We start from the raw sequence: 16,820 nt of genomic DNA, 5'->3' as shown, positions 1-16,820 counted from the left end.
GCAATAGAGATCAGGAAACGGGGACTGGACACACTAAACAAGGACGAAGGAACTTTTCAACTTTCCCACACATGGGATCCACTTCTCTGGAGATCATCGAGCGACAAAGGGCATAGTCGGAGCGTGGAGCGTCACATGACAGCTCCGCCACGCCGGCTACGCCCAGGAACATCAGCTGATAAGACCCATCACAGCTGTCAGTTTGACAGCTTCTGAGGAAGGCGGTAGTCGTCGCAGAAACTAGTCAAGGTAAAGCACAACCTTTTTTTTTGTCTGAAAATGGAGAAAAAAAACACAGGAGGATAACAAAACCTCACTTGAGCTCAGTTCAAAAAATGATGACAAAGATGGTGAAGTCCAGTGATGACTGCCAACATTAGCTACTAGCTGCTGACTAGCTAGCAAGCTAACACACCTCATGCTTGCGTTACTTGTCTTAAAAGTTAACATAGCGTTATGTTTAAATGTGTCATTATTTACAGTGAGTCACTTTATACCTGTTTTATGACTGCCACAGTTTGACCCTAAAATTGATTCGCTCTATTTCCATTACTTCCTATAGATAAAAACGTTTTGATGTTGAAAAAGTGTGCCTTAACTGATTGTGTTGAGCCTTAGAGGTTCCATAATATGTAGGACATGCTCTAAATGTTCTTAAAATGACGAGAGTGTCACATTGGCGGCGCCTTCATAAGGAAAGTCGAGGCGCTTGGATGTGAATCTGCCAAAGTGGTTGACAAGGCATGTGGAGTAAACACGTCAACATCTGCATGTCTTTTTAGAGGTTGGGGGTGTGAAAGCCTTTTGTGTCTTATACCCGTCGCGCGACAGTCGGGAGGCAAACTTTCACCACTTGAAAAACCCTTCACATCATCAAATCCGAGCAGGCATGTCGAGCGTAATCTTCTCAATTATCCGCCTCTCTGTTTCTGAGCGCCATCGGCTCGCAGCCTTCTGATTCCTCCCGCATGCGTCGGGATTGGTGACAATGAGAGGTAAACAACAAAGAGGGAGGAGAGGTGCGCGGAGTAAGGTGTGGAGGTTTCGGCTATGGTGGCATTCGCCGAATCCTCCAGAGGCCTGTTGGGGAAGCCACCTCACAGCCCAAACGGCTTTTTGCTCCTTGGGTGGGATATTTGCTTGGGAGATATTGACAGCAATTATGGAGTGATTCACTTGATGGGAAGCCACAAGGAATGAAAACTTGTCTCCTCTTTCGCACTTCCTGAAAGAGCCAGACGGGTGTCTTACCTTCAGCATGTTTCTTTTGAGTGACATGCCATTATGACAGTTTAACAAAGTGATGCATGTGGCAAATCCCAAAATAATGGCTGGGGGCATTTATACTGTATATTCAACTGCAGATGAGAATAGCATTTAGTAAAGGGAAGCCCTTTATTTGTACATTATACGGTGGGTGCTCAAAGAGCTTTACAAAGTTCCTCATTCACTTATTTGCCAACTTAATCTATTGAACTGTATAGTACAGCAGCTGTTTTAACTCCTAAAAAAAGTTTTACTTTACTATAAGCAGAATCCCACTCCGCCTAGTGGCCAAGGGTAGAATCCAAGTCAGTTATCTCACCTATTAGTGTCACACAAAATAATTCCTCCACACCGGCGGGCATCAGTGACATCCTAAAGCTAAGCTAACTAGGGCGTCTGTTTTTTTTATCATACGTAACATGACAGAGGTTTGATACAGAGGTTGTCTACTTTATTTAAAGCTCTTTAGCTTGCTAACTACAGTAACTACTAATGCATCCACTTATGGGGAACCCACTTCCGGGTTATAAGGTTGACAAACCCGCTTTCCAACACACAATGTTTACGCACTCCCCACATAGCTCCAGCATACACTTTGAGCTCTTTTAAAAAGACAGTAGGCTACATACAACAGTATGTATTAAAATATTTCATTCTGATCCGACTGCAAAACTTTGGATTAGATACTTTCTATAACACGGCCACTTGAAAAAAATGTTTTTTTCATATCATACATGCTTTTGTTAAAGGGCTCTTTATTCACGCCCAGCGAGTCTGCACACCGCTTGCGCGGCCATTTTAAAGGGAATGAGAGGAGCCGCTTCGGTTGACTGAGAAACATGTTGGCTATGTTAACGCACACAATGGCACAAAATGCCCATTTCTAACTGCCTCAAACTGGGGATGTGTTATGAAAATACCAACACCTGGTTTAACTGCCCCTGCGCAGTTCGACCATACTTCACGCCAGACTTGCACTAGGCACAAATAGCCCTATAACAAAAACAGGTATGAAATGAGTAACCATTTTTTGCCAAACATGGCATGGCTCAATCTACCCAAATACACGCAAAGTAATTGTCGAATTTTCTTTTAACGATTTGATTGCTTTCATGTGTATGTATGTTTATTTGTTTGTAAAGCAATTTGTGCTGTATTGCGTGAAAGGTGCTATATAAATAAACGTACTATTATGAACTGTATTCATGATGACATTACATTACAGTATTTAACAATGGCGTATTTAGGTACTGTATACCACAAGACTCTGATTCAATTGTTCCACAACGCTGTGTGGGTCTATCTGCAAAAGAGGTACACGACGACTCAGAGTTGTTTTAGTTTTCATTTTAAACTCCAGTTTCACTTGCCAGTAATTAAAACAAACAGGTAACATTGTTTAATAGTATTAATAGTATGTACAGCGATGCAAAACACCAACACTCGCTAACCTATCTGATTCCAGGATTTTGATATTTACATTTTACAATTTACTGCTTGCTTGTATTAAAACTATGCTAAAAATTGTTTTAATACACATAGTAGTGCTTTTTGGGGGGCTGGAACGGCATTTCAGTTCATTTCGATGGGGATTTGATATACGATTAAATTGAATAATGTGCTTGGACATGGAATGACTTAAACTAATAAATCAAAGACCGTACAAATGAATTAGTTTCGGTTTGAGGGAGTGTAGCAAAGCAAAGATTCATGCCAAAATGTCTGACAACCTGCTGTACGTTTTAGATTTGTTAAGTGCGCATCAGAGCCGAGTCGCAGATGATCGCTATGTCGTCTGTAATGTTGGCCGCCACATGGTGCAATAAAAAGAAAAAAAAGAAAAAGGTCTTTCATCCACTTGATATTTTGTGTGTCACATGCCAGGTGATTTCCTACACTACGATCCATTGTTACAAGTTCACAGATGAATCCAGTTTGATTTGTGAGAGGACGCAGACAGTCCAAGAAAAGCAGAAGAAAATAGGAATGACTCAGTGATGGTTTATTTCGAAAAATGACTGCGGAGATGTTAAGGCCTCAAGTTTAACCCGCACATCTTCCCTCTATGGTGGTCAGCGCAAGGTTCACAACGCCACGGCAAATCCGAATGGATCACATATTACTCGCTGTCGTTGTGCATTCTCCTCTCCTGGTGGCTGACGGCGCCTGTCCCACCAAACTTGGATGGAACATGACTCTAATTGTCGTCTCAGTAGATGAGCCTTGGCGGCCAGCCTGGAGGAACAGGAAAGAAAAAAAATTGACTCAACTATGAGAGGAACCTCGTTGGCTCTAGTAGGTCAGCTACAACGCTGCTAAGCATGTTTACATGAATAAATTCATGCTCCTTTTATCAATAGCTATAAAAGTTAGTTAATAATTGAAGTTTTGTTTGTTGATAAATATCTGAAAAATCGACTTGGTTACAGTAACAAAGTATTTGTGTATTGTTCCATTCCGCCACTGGCGATGGCATTTGATTTTGCTGCAATAAATCTGACTGCTTTACTAAGGCTATGATCAGCTGTACTGAACGAAACAGTACCTTCATGCTTTACACTGTTCTGTCTTTTCCATCAAGACACATTTCATGTGCTGCTCCCTCCGAGGTGAAACGACTGTTCTTTTGTCTGAGGCCTTTGAATGCAGCCTGCCAGCGCCTGTGGGCCCTCAATTGTGCTCCGAGCGGCAGGAAGAGAGAAACTTAAGCTGTCCTATTGAATTGATTGAGCATTCATGAAACCAAAGTGAGCGCCCCCCACCTCTTCACGTGTGGTAATGACTTGCAGACATTTGTGAGGTCCCACGTACGCAGCGCAGCCTTGGGGATCCCCACCTTACAGTCAGGTGCTGCGCTGTAGTGCCCTGCAGGCACAATTCACTTGTTCAATCCCTCATCAGGCGAACATGAGGGTTCATTTCGCCCCACGCACGCTGCAGACTTTATTGAAATAAGTGTGTGCTTATTTTCAGTGTTGCCACAGTTACCTTGAAAAAGTAACTTGGTTAATTTACTGATTACTTCAGTTAAAACTAATTTAGCTACTTTACTGATTACTTGATTTGAAAGTAATTGAGTTACTTTACTAATTACATGATTCAAAAATAATTTTGTTACTTTAGAACTTAGTTACCTTACTGATTACTTCATTTAAAAGTAACTTAGTTACTTTGCTGATAACTTGATTTTGAAATAATTTAATGTTTTGTTACTTTACTGATTACTTGATTTCAAAGTAACAGTTACCTCACTGATTATTTGATCTAAAAGTAATGCAGTTACTTTACTAATTACTTGATTTAAAAGTAACTTGGTTACTTTATTGATTACGTGATTTTAAAGTAACTTAGCTACTTTAATCATTATTTGATTTTAAAGCATTTTAGTTACTGTAGTACTTAGTTACCTTACTGATTACTTCATTTAAAAGTAACTTAGCTACTTTAATCATTACTTGATTTTAAAGCATTTTAGTTACTGTAGTACTTAGTTACCTTACTGATTACTTCATTTAAAAGTAACCTAGCTACTTTAATCATTACTTGATTTTAAAGCATTTTAGTTACTGTAGTACTTAGTTACCTTACTGATTACTTCATTTAAAAGTAACTTAGTTTTTTTACTCATTACAAAATTACAAAAAAGTGACTAAATTTGATTACAAGTTACTTTTTCAGTTTCATTCAGCAGCTCGTAGCAACACCGCATCAACAGAATAATGAGAACCGGTTTTGTCAATATTTTATTGGAAGTGAATTTTTAACAGTAATGTTTGATAATGAAGGCTTTATGGAAAATAACGCATTTCTTTACTTAAATACAGTACAGTATTTGTTTTTCATTTTACAAAAATAATGGTAGTCTTTACTTAACGTACATAGGCTACCTCTTGTCTTTCTAGACTTCACTTACCAAACTCAACAGAAAAATGATAACTGGCTTCATCAAGATTTTATTGGAAGTGTATTTTTAACAAAATGTTTGATAATGAACGTTTTATGGAAAATAAAGTCTTTCTTTATTTAAATACAGTAATTGATTTTCATTCACAAAAATAATGGTAAGCTGGTTGGCAAGAATTTCTGACCGGCGCTGATGAGCCACATTTTTGGCCTGGAATAGACCGGCTGTTCAGAATTGTCCCAAAATTCCCCCTGGTTGAGAATGTTTTGTAGCAAGGAAAAAGGGGATCAAAGCATATAAAGTTCTTTGAAACACTCATCACCATGCAATTGTTTTTTTGAAATGTTTCAGGCCAAATTGATTTATTCGACTTTTTTGGAGCACGCTCACATATTTAATCCAAAAGACTTATTACTTTTGCCTGACAATGCACATGAAAATAATGAATTTCAATGAGTGCTCATTTAAGTCTGCGTCGGTAGATCCTATGCATCCACAGCAGACAATTTAAAAGCAATTTTCGATGCAATAAATGGGCGAGTCAAACAATTACGGGAAGGAGAGCTAATCAAAAGCCACAAAGAGCAAATCAATGACAGAGAAAGTGTGGTTGGTGTTAAAGGAGGATTGGTAGAAATGGTACGAGTGGAACGTTCAAAAAGTCAAACAAAACTTTGGTGTTCAAATTATCATCATATGTGACATGTTATGTCATGACAGAAAAATCCACAAATGTGTAAATGTGCAATAACACATATGAAATCAAGCCGATGCTAACATAAATAGCATGTAATAGCTAACTGAAATTATGTTTTTGTTTTTTTACATGACCAAAAATAGTATATTAGTACAATGACAATGAACAACCACAAAGCTACAGATGTCTGCTTTAGTTTCTTTTTACATTTCTACCAATCAATCAAACATTCATTTATAGTACTGTACAGTATATAGGGCCCTTAATAAAAGCAACACAAATAGCTTCACAAAACCGGTGATGAGGTATTGCTGAGAAAATTGCTGAGTAAATTAAGAAGTTGTTCAGAAACCGTTAAAAGAATGTTGACCGCACAGTTCATCCATTTTCTCATGTGCTTGTGTCATAACTCTAAATACAACAATTCACACTCATATTTATACCTACCGGCAGTTTAGAGAGCTCAATTAACCTAACATGAATGTTTTTGAGAAAATCCGCACAAGCAAGGGCAGAACATGCAAACTCCACAAAGAACGGCCTGCCTTGCCTGTACAGTTAATGAAGGTTTCATGATGCTGACAAGTTACATTAGTTCTAATACAAAGTTCTCATTTTGAAATGAGAACGCTAACATCTTGTCGGTTAACCAGCGTTGGCTGGAACAATTTTTACAAGGTCTACAAATGTACGTGGAATCATGAGCAGCTAAAGTAGATCAACCTTATAGTGGCGTTCACCCGCATGATGTCCCTCCATTTAACCCCACAACGCACTCCAGCCAAGGTGACGGTTCCAATCACAACACAATAACTCCTTCGACAGGCCTGACAGCCAATCATTGTTTGGCTGGAGCAGAAACGCCGCACCCCCTCAAAACCTTCCTCGTCACATTTTAATCATCCGCAATTAGTTTTGTTTTAATAACGCCGGCAATTAAAAGGTCCTGCCATCTGCATAATTCATGACGGAACCGCACCGATGTCAGAAATCAAATGCAACAAATTGGAAGTAACAAGTTTCAGACAGTGTGATTCAATTAAGATGCGGGGGAAACACTGGGCCATGCATAATTAAGGGGGCCGGCGAGGCAAGACTCATGTCAGGCCTGTCAGCCCCGCCGCTGCTATTGGATTTGGCCTGTCACACATGCTCACATCAGCCCTGTACGAATTACAGCTTGCACTCATTTCGTACTTTTATTTGGGAGTGCTCCTGACTCCACGTGTGTTCATGTCGCAGCCATGTACAAAACCGACCCGTATAATTGAATCACTATCTGTTGTCATACACTACAACAAGATGTTATTTGTACAATATTGAAACATTTCCCATTTGATTGTATTGTAGTTTGGTGCAATGTACAACATGTCATATCCCTATTTGTTGTGATGCATTATCGACACATGAAATGCATGTAGATTTTTTTGGGCAGATCTTTGCAATGGACAGTTATAAGTATTGTGTTCTTGCAGAGTAAGGTTATTGCTGAGTTGATACTATCGATCATCATAATATTGTGCCAGGATGCAAGTGTGGTATATATTATGTAAATGACAATCACATTACTAGGTGTAATCCATTATAGGTCCACTACATGAAGATGTCAGATTGTTACTTGTGGGTGTCACTCGTAGGAAATCCTTTCTGTGAGATTCATTTATAGTGAAAGACATGCTTTGATTTCATGCAGTGTTATCAATTGTAATACACCGTGATACTATCGTGATGATAATGTATCTGTGGAAAGGTTATTAATATAGTTAACTAAGAAAAATAACTAACTGAAATTTTTTTTTCCATAAAAAAATTGAGAGCTTTAAAAAATAACTAAGCGAAAATAAATAACTGAAAATATTAAATGAAATGAGTTTTTGAGGTTTATTATGTTCTTTGTTTGTTTGGCCGCACAGAAGTAAAAAGGTCAAACGACACTTGGCAATTATAGTAGATTATTTTATTTTTAAAAATAAAAAAAATAAATCATGCTTTACAAACAAACTAACTGGATATAGTCAAAAGGAAATTAGAAACCATAATGGAAAATCTCAATGTCATCATGTGTTTTGATGATTTGGTTTTAGTTACATTTTAGTTGTCATATTTTGCTTCTGTCCTTTTGTCAATGTATGTCTAGTTAAATTTTGTGTCCACCTGTGCTCGTCAACCCTTGTGTCATCCAATCATTCATTTGCTCCCTTTTGAATATGTAAGCTGTGCTAATGACTAATTATGCTTGCATAAGTTTTTTTTCCCTCTTCTTTTAAATCTTAATTTTTTTCTGCTACTTGATTATATGTTTTATCTTTATATGTTCAATAAACAAATCAATCAATCAACAATCAGCTCCCACAGACACTTGTCCAGGTGTCTCTTATTGTCTCGTCAGTTTATTATTTTTTTAGTTCTCTGCTTTTTTTCAGTAGTTCATTGTTCTTGTCACGTCTTGTTACTGTTTGTTTGTCCTCGTCTAGTCTAGATTTTTCATGTAATAAATCCATTGTAGCTCATTCGCTTTTATGGTCTATGTTTGGAACCAAAACATTGCTATGGCAAAGTATTGAAAGTGTTGCTATTTGAGGTGATAATCGCCATGTTGTGTGATTTTTTATTTTGTTTGGTCAAATACAGAGGACTTTCTCTTTCAGTCACACAGAAAATCCACATATATGTGTAATCACTTTCATATGGAAAGTTACTGCATGCTGACTGTATAACCTACTTGGGTTTGCGGCACTGTAAGAGCAGCATACAAATCATGGAAGTTGGGGTGAGAGCTCCAATTTGGGCCAATTAAATGTGGAGCAGCGGCAAATTATGGTGAACACGACATGTAACCACATGATCAAGCCTTCATGACTGTTTTTACGTTCATGTTAATATCATCAGAGCACAGCACTTACTACAAACTCTGACACTTTGTTCAACTCACCATTAAGCCATAGCGACACGTGTGTGACGACGGCCACAATTACGACAAGGGTTCGGGCCAAAGATAACTCGTCATTCCCATTTGCCGGGTTTGGGGAATGTTGTGGTTGTCGGTTGTTATGGAAACAAATACAACAGAGGGCAGAAAGCATCTCACTGACTCACATTTTGTCCAAAAGCGAAATGATCAGAAACGGCGCCTAATCTGTGATCTCACTTGTGGTACAAACGTTATGCTGTTAGCATCTCGACTTTACGTGTGGTGCTAATCATTCTGCTTTATCACGGTTCTGGGAGATTTGTTTTTAACCAAAGTATTACTTTGACAAAATTTGGTGGCATCTTAGTGCCATGTTGACGTGAACTGAAAAGCTTCATTTAGACATACAGTATATACTGTAAGTATCTTTTGGAATCTATAGGCAATCCTTGTAGATGCATTGTAAATGCACTGCATTATTATTTATTTGCTTAATTTGATAAAGACATCACAAAAACATTGGACAAACCAGATGAAAAGTCATCACTAGTACAAATTTTCAACACTTTTCCACTTTTTAGTACAGCCGGTCTATTCTATAAGTACAGAACATCTAAAGAAATTTTACCTTAAAAATAAGATATAACAAATGTTGAATTCAATTGTCAAGCACATTTAGTCAAATATTCAGCCCTAATTGTGATACATTATAAATAACTTACAGAAAGCACTGCTAATGATTAGAAACTAACATATGGAGGTCATAAGTCTATGAGAAACACGTGGTAATAAATTAAATGAGGAAAAAGTTGAACAGCCGCCCCTCACTGATCCCTGGTGAGACAGCGTAAGATAAAGGCACCTTTTCCTCTGAAAGTGTTCGAAATGTGTGCCATTTTATGAAACACTTTCAGGACTCTTAATTACCGAACACTTTTTCGGGGGATAGTTAAAAGGGTAGGAAATGAAAATAACTCTCTTTATGAGTTTGCAAACACCCCCCTAACTCTTATTTCATTAAAGAATCGTAACCACATCTCATAAAAGCACTTTGCTTAATGAGATTGCCTAAACGAGGCCATATTAACGCGGCCTGCCGCCATGCGCGCACAAGATGGTGTTTGGCCAATAATGGTGCCATAAATTAGACACAGTTGCCAATTTCTTCTTCTTCTTTTTTTTCAAGTTTAGTTACATTTTACAGTTTAGTTACATTTGACTTGTTATATGAGTTAATAAGCCCCAATAAAGGAGTAAATCAAAAGCAGATGTGCACCTTTATTTATTGGGATTCAGATTTTATGGAGGTTAGGGTTGCAGATTGGCATAGAGCGCAGGTGTCAAACTCTAGGCCAGATCCAGTCTGCCATATCACTTGTGGCCCACTAAGTGAATAAAATGTCTGTATTTCATGTTTCTTGCTAAATGTATTTGTTTTTTTTTCTCATTTTGGCAAAAAATCTGTAACAAAATTGCATTTCATTCTCTACTTGTAACAGATATTATAAGCCTTTTATTCCACCATATCCCATTTTAACATTACTTGAACCATAGTTTAAACATTTCCGCTAATTTCCCAACAAACCCCCAGGAGAGATTTGGCTAATCCTAAAAAGTGGCAGCGAGTCCACAGGACAGGCGGCAGTAATACACGGGCAACGACTGTGTGCTAACGACAACTTTATTCATCAAAATCTGCCTTTCACTCGCAGTCAGCAGACATAAGGTTCTCCAAAAACCTCAACAAAATAAAATGCAGAAAAATAAATGGATGGTGCCATCTCTGTGTGGGTGCCATTTATATAGAACAGCCAAACAGGAAAAAAAGGCGGGAAAATGTTTTTCCAAGCAGTGTAAAGCAACTTACAGCAGACGGACTAATTGTAACCAGACACAACCACCTTCCCTTTGGCCTGCAAGTGACCCTTTCCTCTTTTTCAAACTTACTCGATTCTTTCCCCGCCGCTTTATCAGTCTCTCCCTAAATCGGCCCTTGTTAGCAACTGCGCCGTAACGGCACATGGGAAAATGTTTGAGTTGATTGCACCAATCTGATTCAGGGCGAAGTTATGTAGCTGCCGTTTTGCACACCTAAGTGTTCGGACCCTTGGTTCATGTTCTACCACCCGAGCTGCCAAGGCCCGCGTGGGCCATGAATCTAAACCTCAGGCGGACGCACGGATCTCTTCGTAATTGCGCTGTTCTAAACAATAGCATGCCCACTTAGAGCTGGAGTTGCCTTAGTCACTCCAGAGGGATTGTGCGGGGGAAACTTTCCCGCGAGAGGCAGTTTTCTACTTTAACGCAGCTGGTTTGGGTTCAACAAAAGGGGGACGTGGCCCGAGGAGCCGAGCGTGAGGAGAATCGGAGCGTTTAGTCGTCTCCAGTCGCAGGGGGCCAAATGAGCCTTGTGGCCCTCGTGCTATCTAATCTCATTTGCATTTCCTTTCAGCAACATGAAAGGAAAACCTAATAGGGGCCCTGATTGTGTATGTTTGGTATAAATTATGTGCAAATACTGTAATTCCTGGCGAGTTGCTTTCACTTTCCTTTCTTTTCTTTGGTCCTTCCTCGGATCTCCTGACGGCCTCACGACTCTGGCTGGAAGTGTTCGGTTTAGGTGAACGGTATGGGATTTTTTAATAGGTTTTAGGTGAACTAATGAATACACACACACTCACACGCACGCACATACACATACTCACCCACATGCAAAAAAAAAAGAGAGAGCAATGATGATGACATGTCAAATCGGTAAAATTACCGAATGAACAATACTGAGCTCTCCAGTAGAAAAGAAAAAAATAAATAAATAAGAAAAACCTAATAGGGGCCCTGATTGTGTATGTTCGGTATAAATTCTGTGCAAATACTGTAATTCCTGGCGAGTTGCTTTCACTTTCCTTTCTTTTCTTTGGTCCTTCCTCGGGTCTCCTGACAGCCTCATGACTCTGGCTGGAAGTGTTTGGTTTAGGTGAATGGTATGGGATTTTTTAATAGGTTTTAGGTGAACTAATGAATACACACACACTCACACGCACGCACATACACATACCCACATACAAAAAAAATAATAAAATAAAAAGGAGAGAGCAATGATGATGACATGTCAAATCGGTAAAATTACCGAATGAACAATACTGAGCTCTCCAGTAGAAAAGAAAAAAATAAATAAATAAGAAAAACCTAATAGGGGCCCTGATTGTGTATGTTCGGTATAAATTCTGTGCAAATACTGTAATTCCTGGCTAGTTGCTTTGAGACGATGAAAGACCGTAACCTTAAAAAAAAAATAAGACGTGAGAGTTTACGTGCAGAAAAAGTGAAGGTGAATCTATGCGACTTCTGCGTCTGGCGGTGAGTGATTGACTAGCGGAAGGAAAACGCCGGCCCGATGACAAAAGAGACGGGAAATGGACTGCGAGTGGATCTGACGTGACGGGTGCCAATGCCCCGATTGATCAGTGGCATGAGCGCCCCCGCCGGAACCCGGGAAGGCGGCGTTGGAGTCGGGAGGCAGCTGAAGGTCACAGCTCACTGTCACAGCTCTGTCCCATCGCATTACGCGTCACGCCGTCTGGCAAGCGGCTCGCCTCGCTCGCATGATGGACAGATGACAATCATCTGCGCTCCATTGTTCCGCGCTGTCTCTGCGTCTGTCGGATGCGAGCGTTTAGGCTATTTTGTTCTCAGTTCTGTCTTTGGCAAGTGCCAAACTATATTGCGTGCAAAAGTGTTGCGTTCGACATCTTTCATCTCTGTTTCTGTGGCAAAAGCAAAAAGTTGGGCATGTTAAACGCAAGAACTCTAGTTATTATATTTCTTGAACCCAAATAAATGTGACTTATCTTAAACAAAGAGCTTCGGTTAAAAGAATGGTGATTACTGGACTCTTATACCAAATCCTAGTTTGCATATTTGTTTATCTTTTAACCACTGAATCCCGAATTTGAAAGGTTTACTAATTGAACTTTTGCTATTAAACATGTCATAGCAAAAACAAACAAACAATTTTGATAATGGTAAATGGTGCACACATATAGCGTTTCTATTGACACCACGTTACAATATTATCACAATATTAAATGACAATATTTAAAAAAAAAACTCATGATACTGTATAAAAACTCACAATATTGCAAAATAAAAGCTCACATTGTGGCGGAAAAAGCACAACAGTGAGTTTCTGTACATACCAGGTTTCAGCCGTGACAGAGAAATAGGCTTGGCTAGTCATTTTATTTTAATTGTCTCGTCTATACAATGCTAATTAGCTGAGATCAGAATTGTGCATATAGTTGAAATAATACAGGTAGCATTAATCTCAATGAACATAAACGACCTACAATCATACATGAATGCATACATTGTGAATTGAGTCAATTTGTGGATGAACACAAACATGTTACGTTCCCCTTCATCGAGCGATTAACGTGGGTCTTAAACGCAGAAGGCCAAAACATGCCAAATTACAATTAAATTGCACTAATAAACTAACAACCAGAGGATGCTGGAAGAGCACAAATGGAATTGAACCTTTCCTTTTTAACAGATGTGCTGCCTTTAATATCGTGACATGACGACAGCCAAATGGTTTTAAAATTACGATATCACAATTATGCTGTTAATTGTTACATTTTTCGTCCAAAGCGCTTTACCAAGACTCATAGACACTTTTTTTAAGAAAAAAAAACCTGTACGCCCATAAGGTAATTGCATCCACCTACGTAAAAAATTGCTTTCTTTTTAGTTTAAAAGAACTTACTTTAACCTCCAGGTTGCCTCACTGTACACTGGCGATCAATGTCTTATCTGTCGCACTAGCTCGCTAGCGCTGAGCTAACTGTGGAGGATTTGTCTCTCCGGTCCAGCATTCTTTCTCATTCAAAACAGTAAAAATGTATGTACATTGAACAACAATGACTGAAATGGAAAAAGTTTGCATTAAAGAATAATAATGCTTGAAATACAACGGATGATTGAAACAGAAATGACAACATCCTGATACAAGAAATTAAACATCTACAATAGATTGCATATTCATTTATTTTTAAATGTCATCACAATAAAACAGGTAAAAAAGTGACTGTGAATGATTGTCTGTCTCTAAAGTGGCCTCCCTGATTTTTTTTCCTCTTCTTTTGATCTATTTTGGAGGGATGACCACTTCTTGTTCATGTCACTGCTGTGCCATATTTTCTCCACTTGATGATGACTTCGTCACTGTGTTCCATTGTATATTTAACACCTTGAAAATTCTTTTGTACTCTGCTCCTGATTGATACCTTTGAACAATGAGATCCTTCTGATGCCGTGGAAGCTCTCTGTGGATCGTGGCTTGCTCTCTAAGATGTGACTACCAAAATGTCTGGAAAAAAGTTAAGTCAAGTTTATTTGTATTGCCTTTAATCACAAAGTGAGTCTCAAAGGGCTTCGCAGGCCCACAGTTCACAAAGATCTACAGTTTGACATCCCCTTGTCACGCTGCAAGAACCAAGACAAGGGCAGGCAAAATTCTCTCAGACCCTCCACATCCTGGTCACCACACCATCCAGCTCCTTTCCTCAGGTAGGGACTATCAAACTATATACATCAGACATTCCAACGGCTTCTTCACTCTTCCCATCAATTTGTTAAATGTTTGACTGAAAATCCATTATTGTAGCATCAGCTCGCTACACGATTGGTTATTTTTTCTTTGCTTGTTGATTCTCCGCATTGTTTGCACAACTGCCATTGGTTGGTACTACAGCACAAATTGCTCCCTTACATTACGTACAGGCTCTCTATACTTATGTCACAAACTCTGACCAGCCACGCCCACTGCCCCAGTTTTAACAGGGTGTGTACACTTGTGCAACCACATTATTTCAGTTGTTTATTTTCAATGGAGTTGTACACGTTTTAGGTAGGGGTATAACAAAAACTGATTGAAATCGGTAAATCCGTTTTGATTCGACAAACCGAATAAAATCGTTCCGTTTTAAAAGGTATACCGTCCTTGGCATGAGAGATGTACAACAAATATAAATGGGTTGGAAGTTGAATTCAATTCACTTTGATAAGTTGGACTTTAGAGCGCTTTTACATGTAGTTGCATATTAAAAAAAAAAACATGACAAAAGCTACAGCTGTACCATATCAAATAGAATCAGAATCACATTGAATCATTTTTTGCAGCGAGATGCACACCCATTTAAAAAGTTTATTTATTTATTTTTTTTAAAGATTTATTTGTGTTTCTTATTTTCCCTCAAACTCGTGAGATTGGAACAGGGTTATGTTGAGTTTTACATCCACTCACCAGTTCAGGGTAGGAATGGACCAGTAAGCGGCCTGGACAATTATCGGTGCCGGGCATTTGGACGAATATCAGTATCCGTCTTTTTTCAAAATTTGATGGAGGATAAAAGGCAAATTAATATCAGGAAACTATTTATTTAAAATTTCAGTTAATTTTATAAGAAATTCTGTATTTTTTAATTTTGGAAAATTAGAGAGAGCTATGTTTAAGTTTCCATTTATCCTTTTAAGACGTTCTGATAACCTTGGTAGCTGAACATTTTGTTAGAAATTGAAAAGGATGTTTATTGTCTAAAATTATCTTTATTATTGTTTTTTTAAGTCTGGAAAATTGTTCAATAAACATGCTTTAAGATATGAAAAAAAGGCAAGATTGGAATTTGTATTTGAATTTTTTTTTAACGCCAATATTTCCCCCCACCTTTTTACTAAAAATTAATATTGGCTTTCATATATCGGTTATCGGTCTCCTTGACTACTAATAATTGGCATCGGTATCAGCCCTGAAAAAAAAACATATTGGTCTATCTCTAGTCCATGGTGTCGTCTGCCTTTCGCCTAAAGTTGACAGGATAAGTGAGACAAAAAAAATGGATGTGGGGAAGGTTAAAAAGATAAAAGATGCTCACGATGTGTCCGTTGCTCATGTCTTGGATGCGACAGGTTGTCTGTGCGAAGTGTCAAACTATATTGCAAGAAAACGTCTCAAATTCCAAAAGTTGCAAAGTTGAACAAAGTGTAGTCGTCGTGGCTCGGTCAAACTTGCTGATTTATAGTCCGGGGTTCGGTCTGGGAAGGTGTTTGTGCTGGTAGCCAATGAGCTCTTTGTGTTAATGATGAGAGGAAAGGATGGAAAAGTGATTTGGGCAGACAGCAGGTCTGCTTCTCCTCAACGCAAACTTCCACCAGGCAGGCCATTAGCGGAGGTGACGGAGAAAAAGCGCGAGGCAAACCGGCTTTGATTCTGATTTACGCTCGCGCGCCAACGAAGCCAAACAAATTAGGAGGAACAAAATAATGCGCGGCGAGGAATAAATCCTATTAACGATGAGGCTTTGAACGACAGTCAGACATGAAAGTGAGTGGCGACGGGGGCATCTGGAGGAGAGGGTGGCAGATTAGCAAATGATATTAGGATGCGTCTTCACACAGAGGCTGAGAACAATCAAGCGGTGAGGGTAACGAGGAAGACGAGACTTTGTTCTGTGCTGCCTCTGCGACGCACGTGTTGTTATTCAAATCAACAGCCACGAGAAGCTCGTTAGAGCCAACGACAGTTTATGCTCGTTAGCTGACAAAAAGGTGAAGTGCACCGACTGGAAATGTGATAAATGTAACTCGTTCAGCTTTTTTTGTCCCTCTTACAAAGTGGTTGAAATACAAGATGCACTTTTCATTTCAAGGGAAAGCTTTTGATAATAGCCTATGATTGACTAATTTAATAAGGGGAAATCGAAATAATGCTTTCTAATTATGCATTCATTAATTTAGTGATAGGATTGGCAAATATCATTTCAGGTAATGTGACCGGACATTTGATCAAATTCCCTTGATGACAATTGATTATTCAAATTATTTTTAACTCATTCACTGCCATTGACGGCCATAAACGTAAAAAAATCCTTTGAACTATTTCTATTAGTTTAACATTTTTCCCCCACTTTTGTTAACAAAAGTATGAAAACCTAGAACATTTTTTTTTATTGTACATTTAGAACAGATATAAAATTTGTGATTAA

General features: G+C 38.7%; 1 protein-coding gene across 3 annotated transcripts in view; it reads right to left on the bottom strand.

Moving 5' to 3' along the window:
- Positions 1-309: 309 nt before the first annotated feature.
- asmtl (acetylserotonin O-methyltransferase-like) overlaps positions 310-16,820 on the bottom strand; it is an 80,216-nt gene continuing 63,705 nt past the window's right edge. For 2 of the 3 annotated variants that reach the window (XR_013295981.1, XR_013295982.1), the window contains exon 17: positions 310-3,501. The gene's annotated coding sequence lies outside the window, so the exon portion shown is untranslated. Of the gene's footprint in view, positions 3,502-13,774; positions 14,147-16,820 lie in introns of those variants that run through there. The other variant, XM_077580453.1, reaches the window with a different exon arrangement.

The sequence above is a fragment of the Vanacampus margaritifer genome, chromosome 11 (assembly GCF_051991255.1).
Source record: "Vanacampus margaritifer isolate UIUO_Vmar chromosome 11, RoL_Vmar_1.0, whole genome shotgun sequence".
Classification (NCBI taxonomy): domain Eukaryota; kingdom Metazoa; phylum Chordata; class Actinopteri; order Syngnathiformes; family Syngnathidae; genus Vanacampus; species Vanacampus margaritifer.
This window is presented reverse-complemented; position numbering and strand designations above follow the sequence as displayed.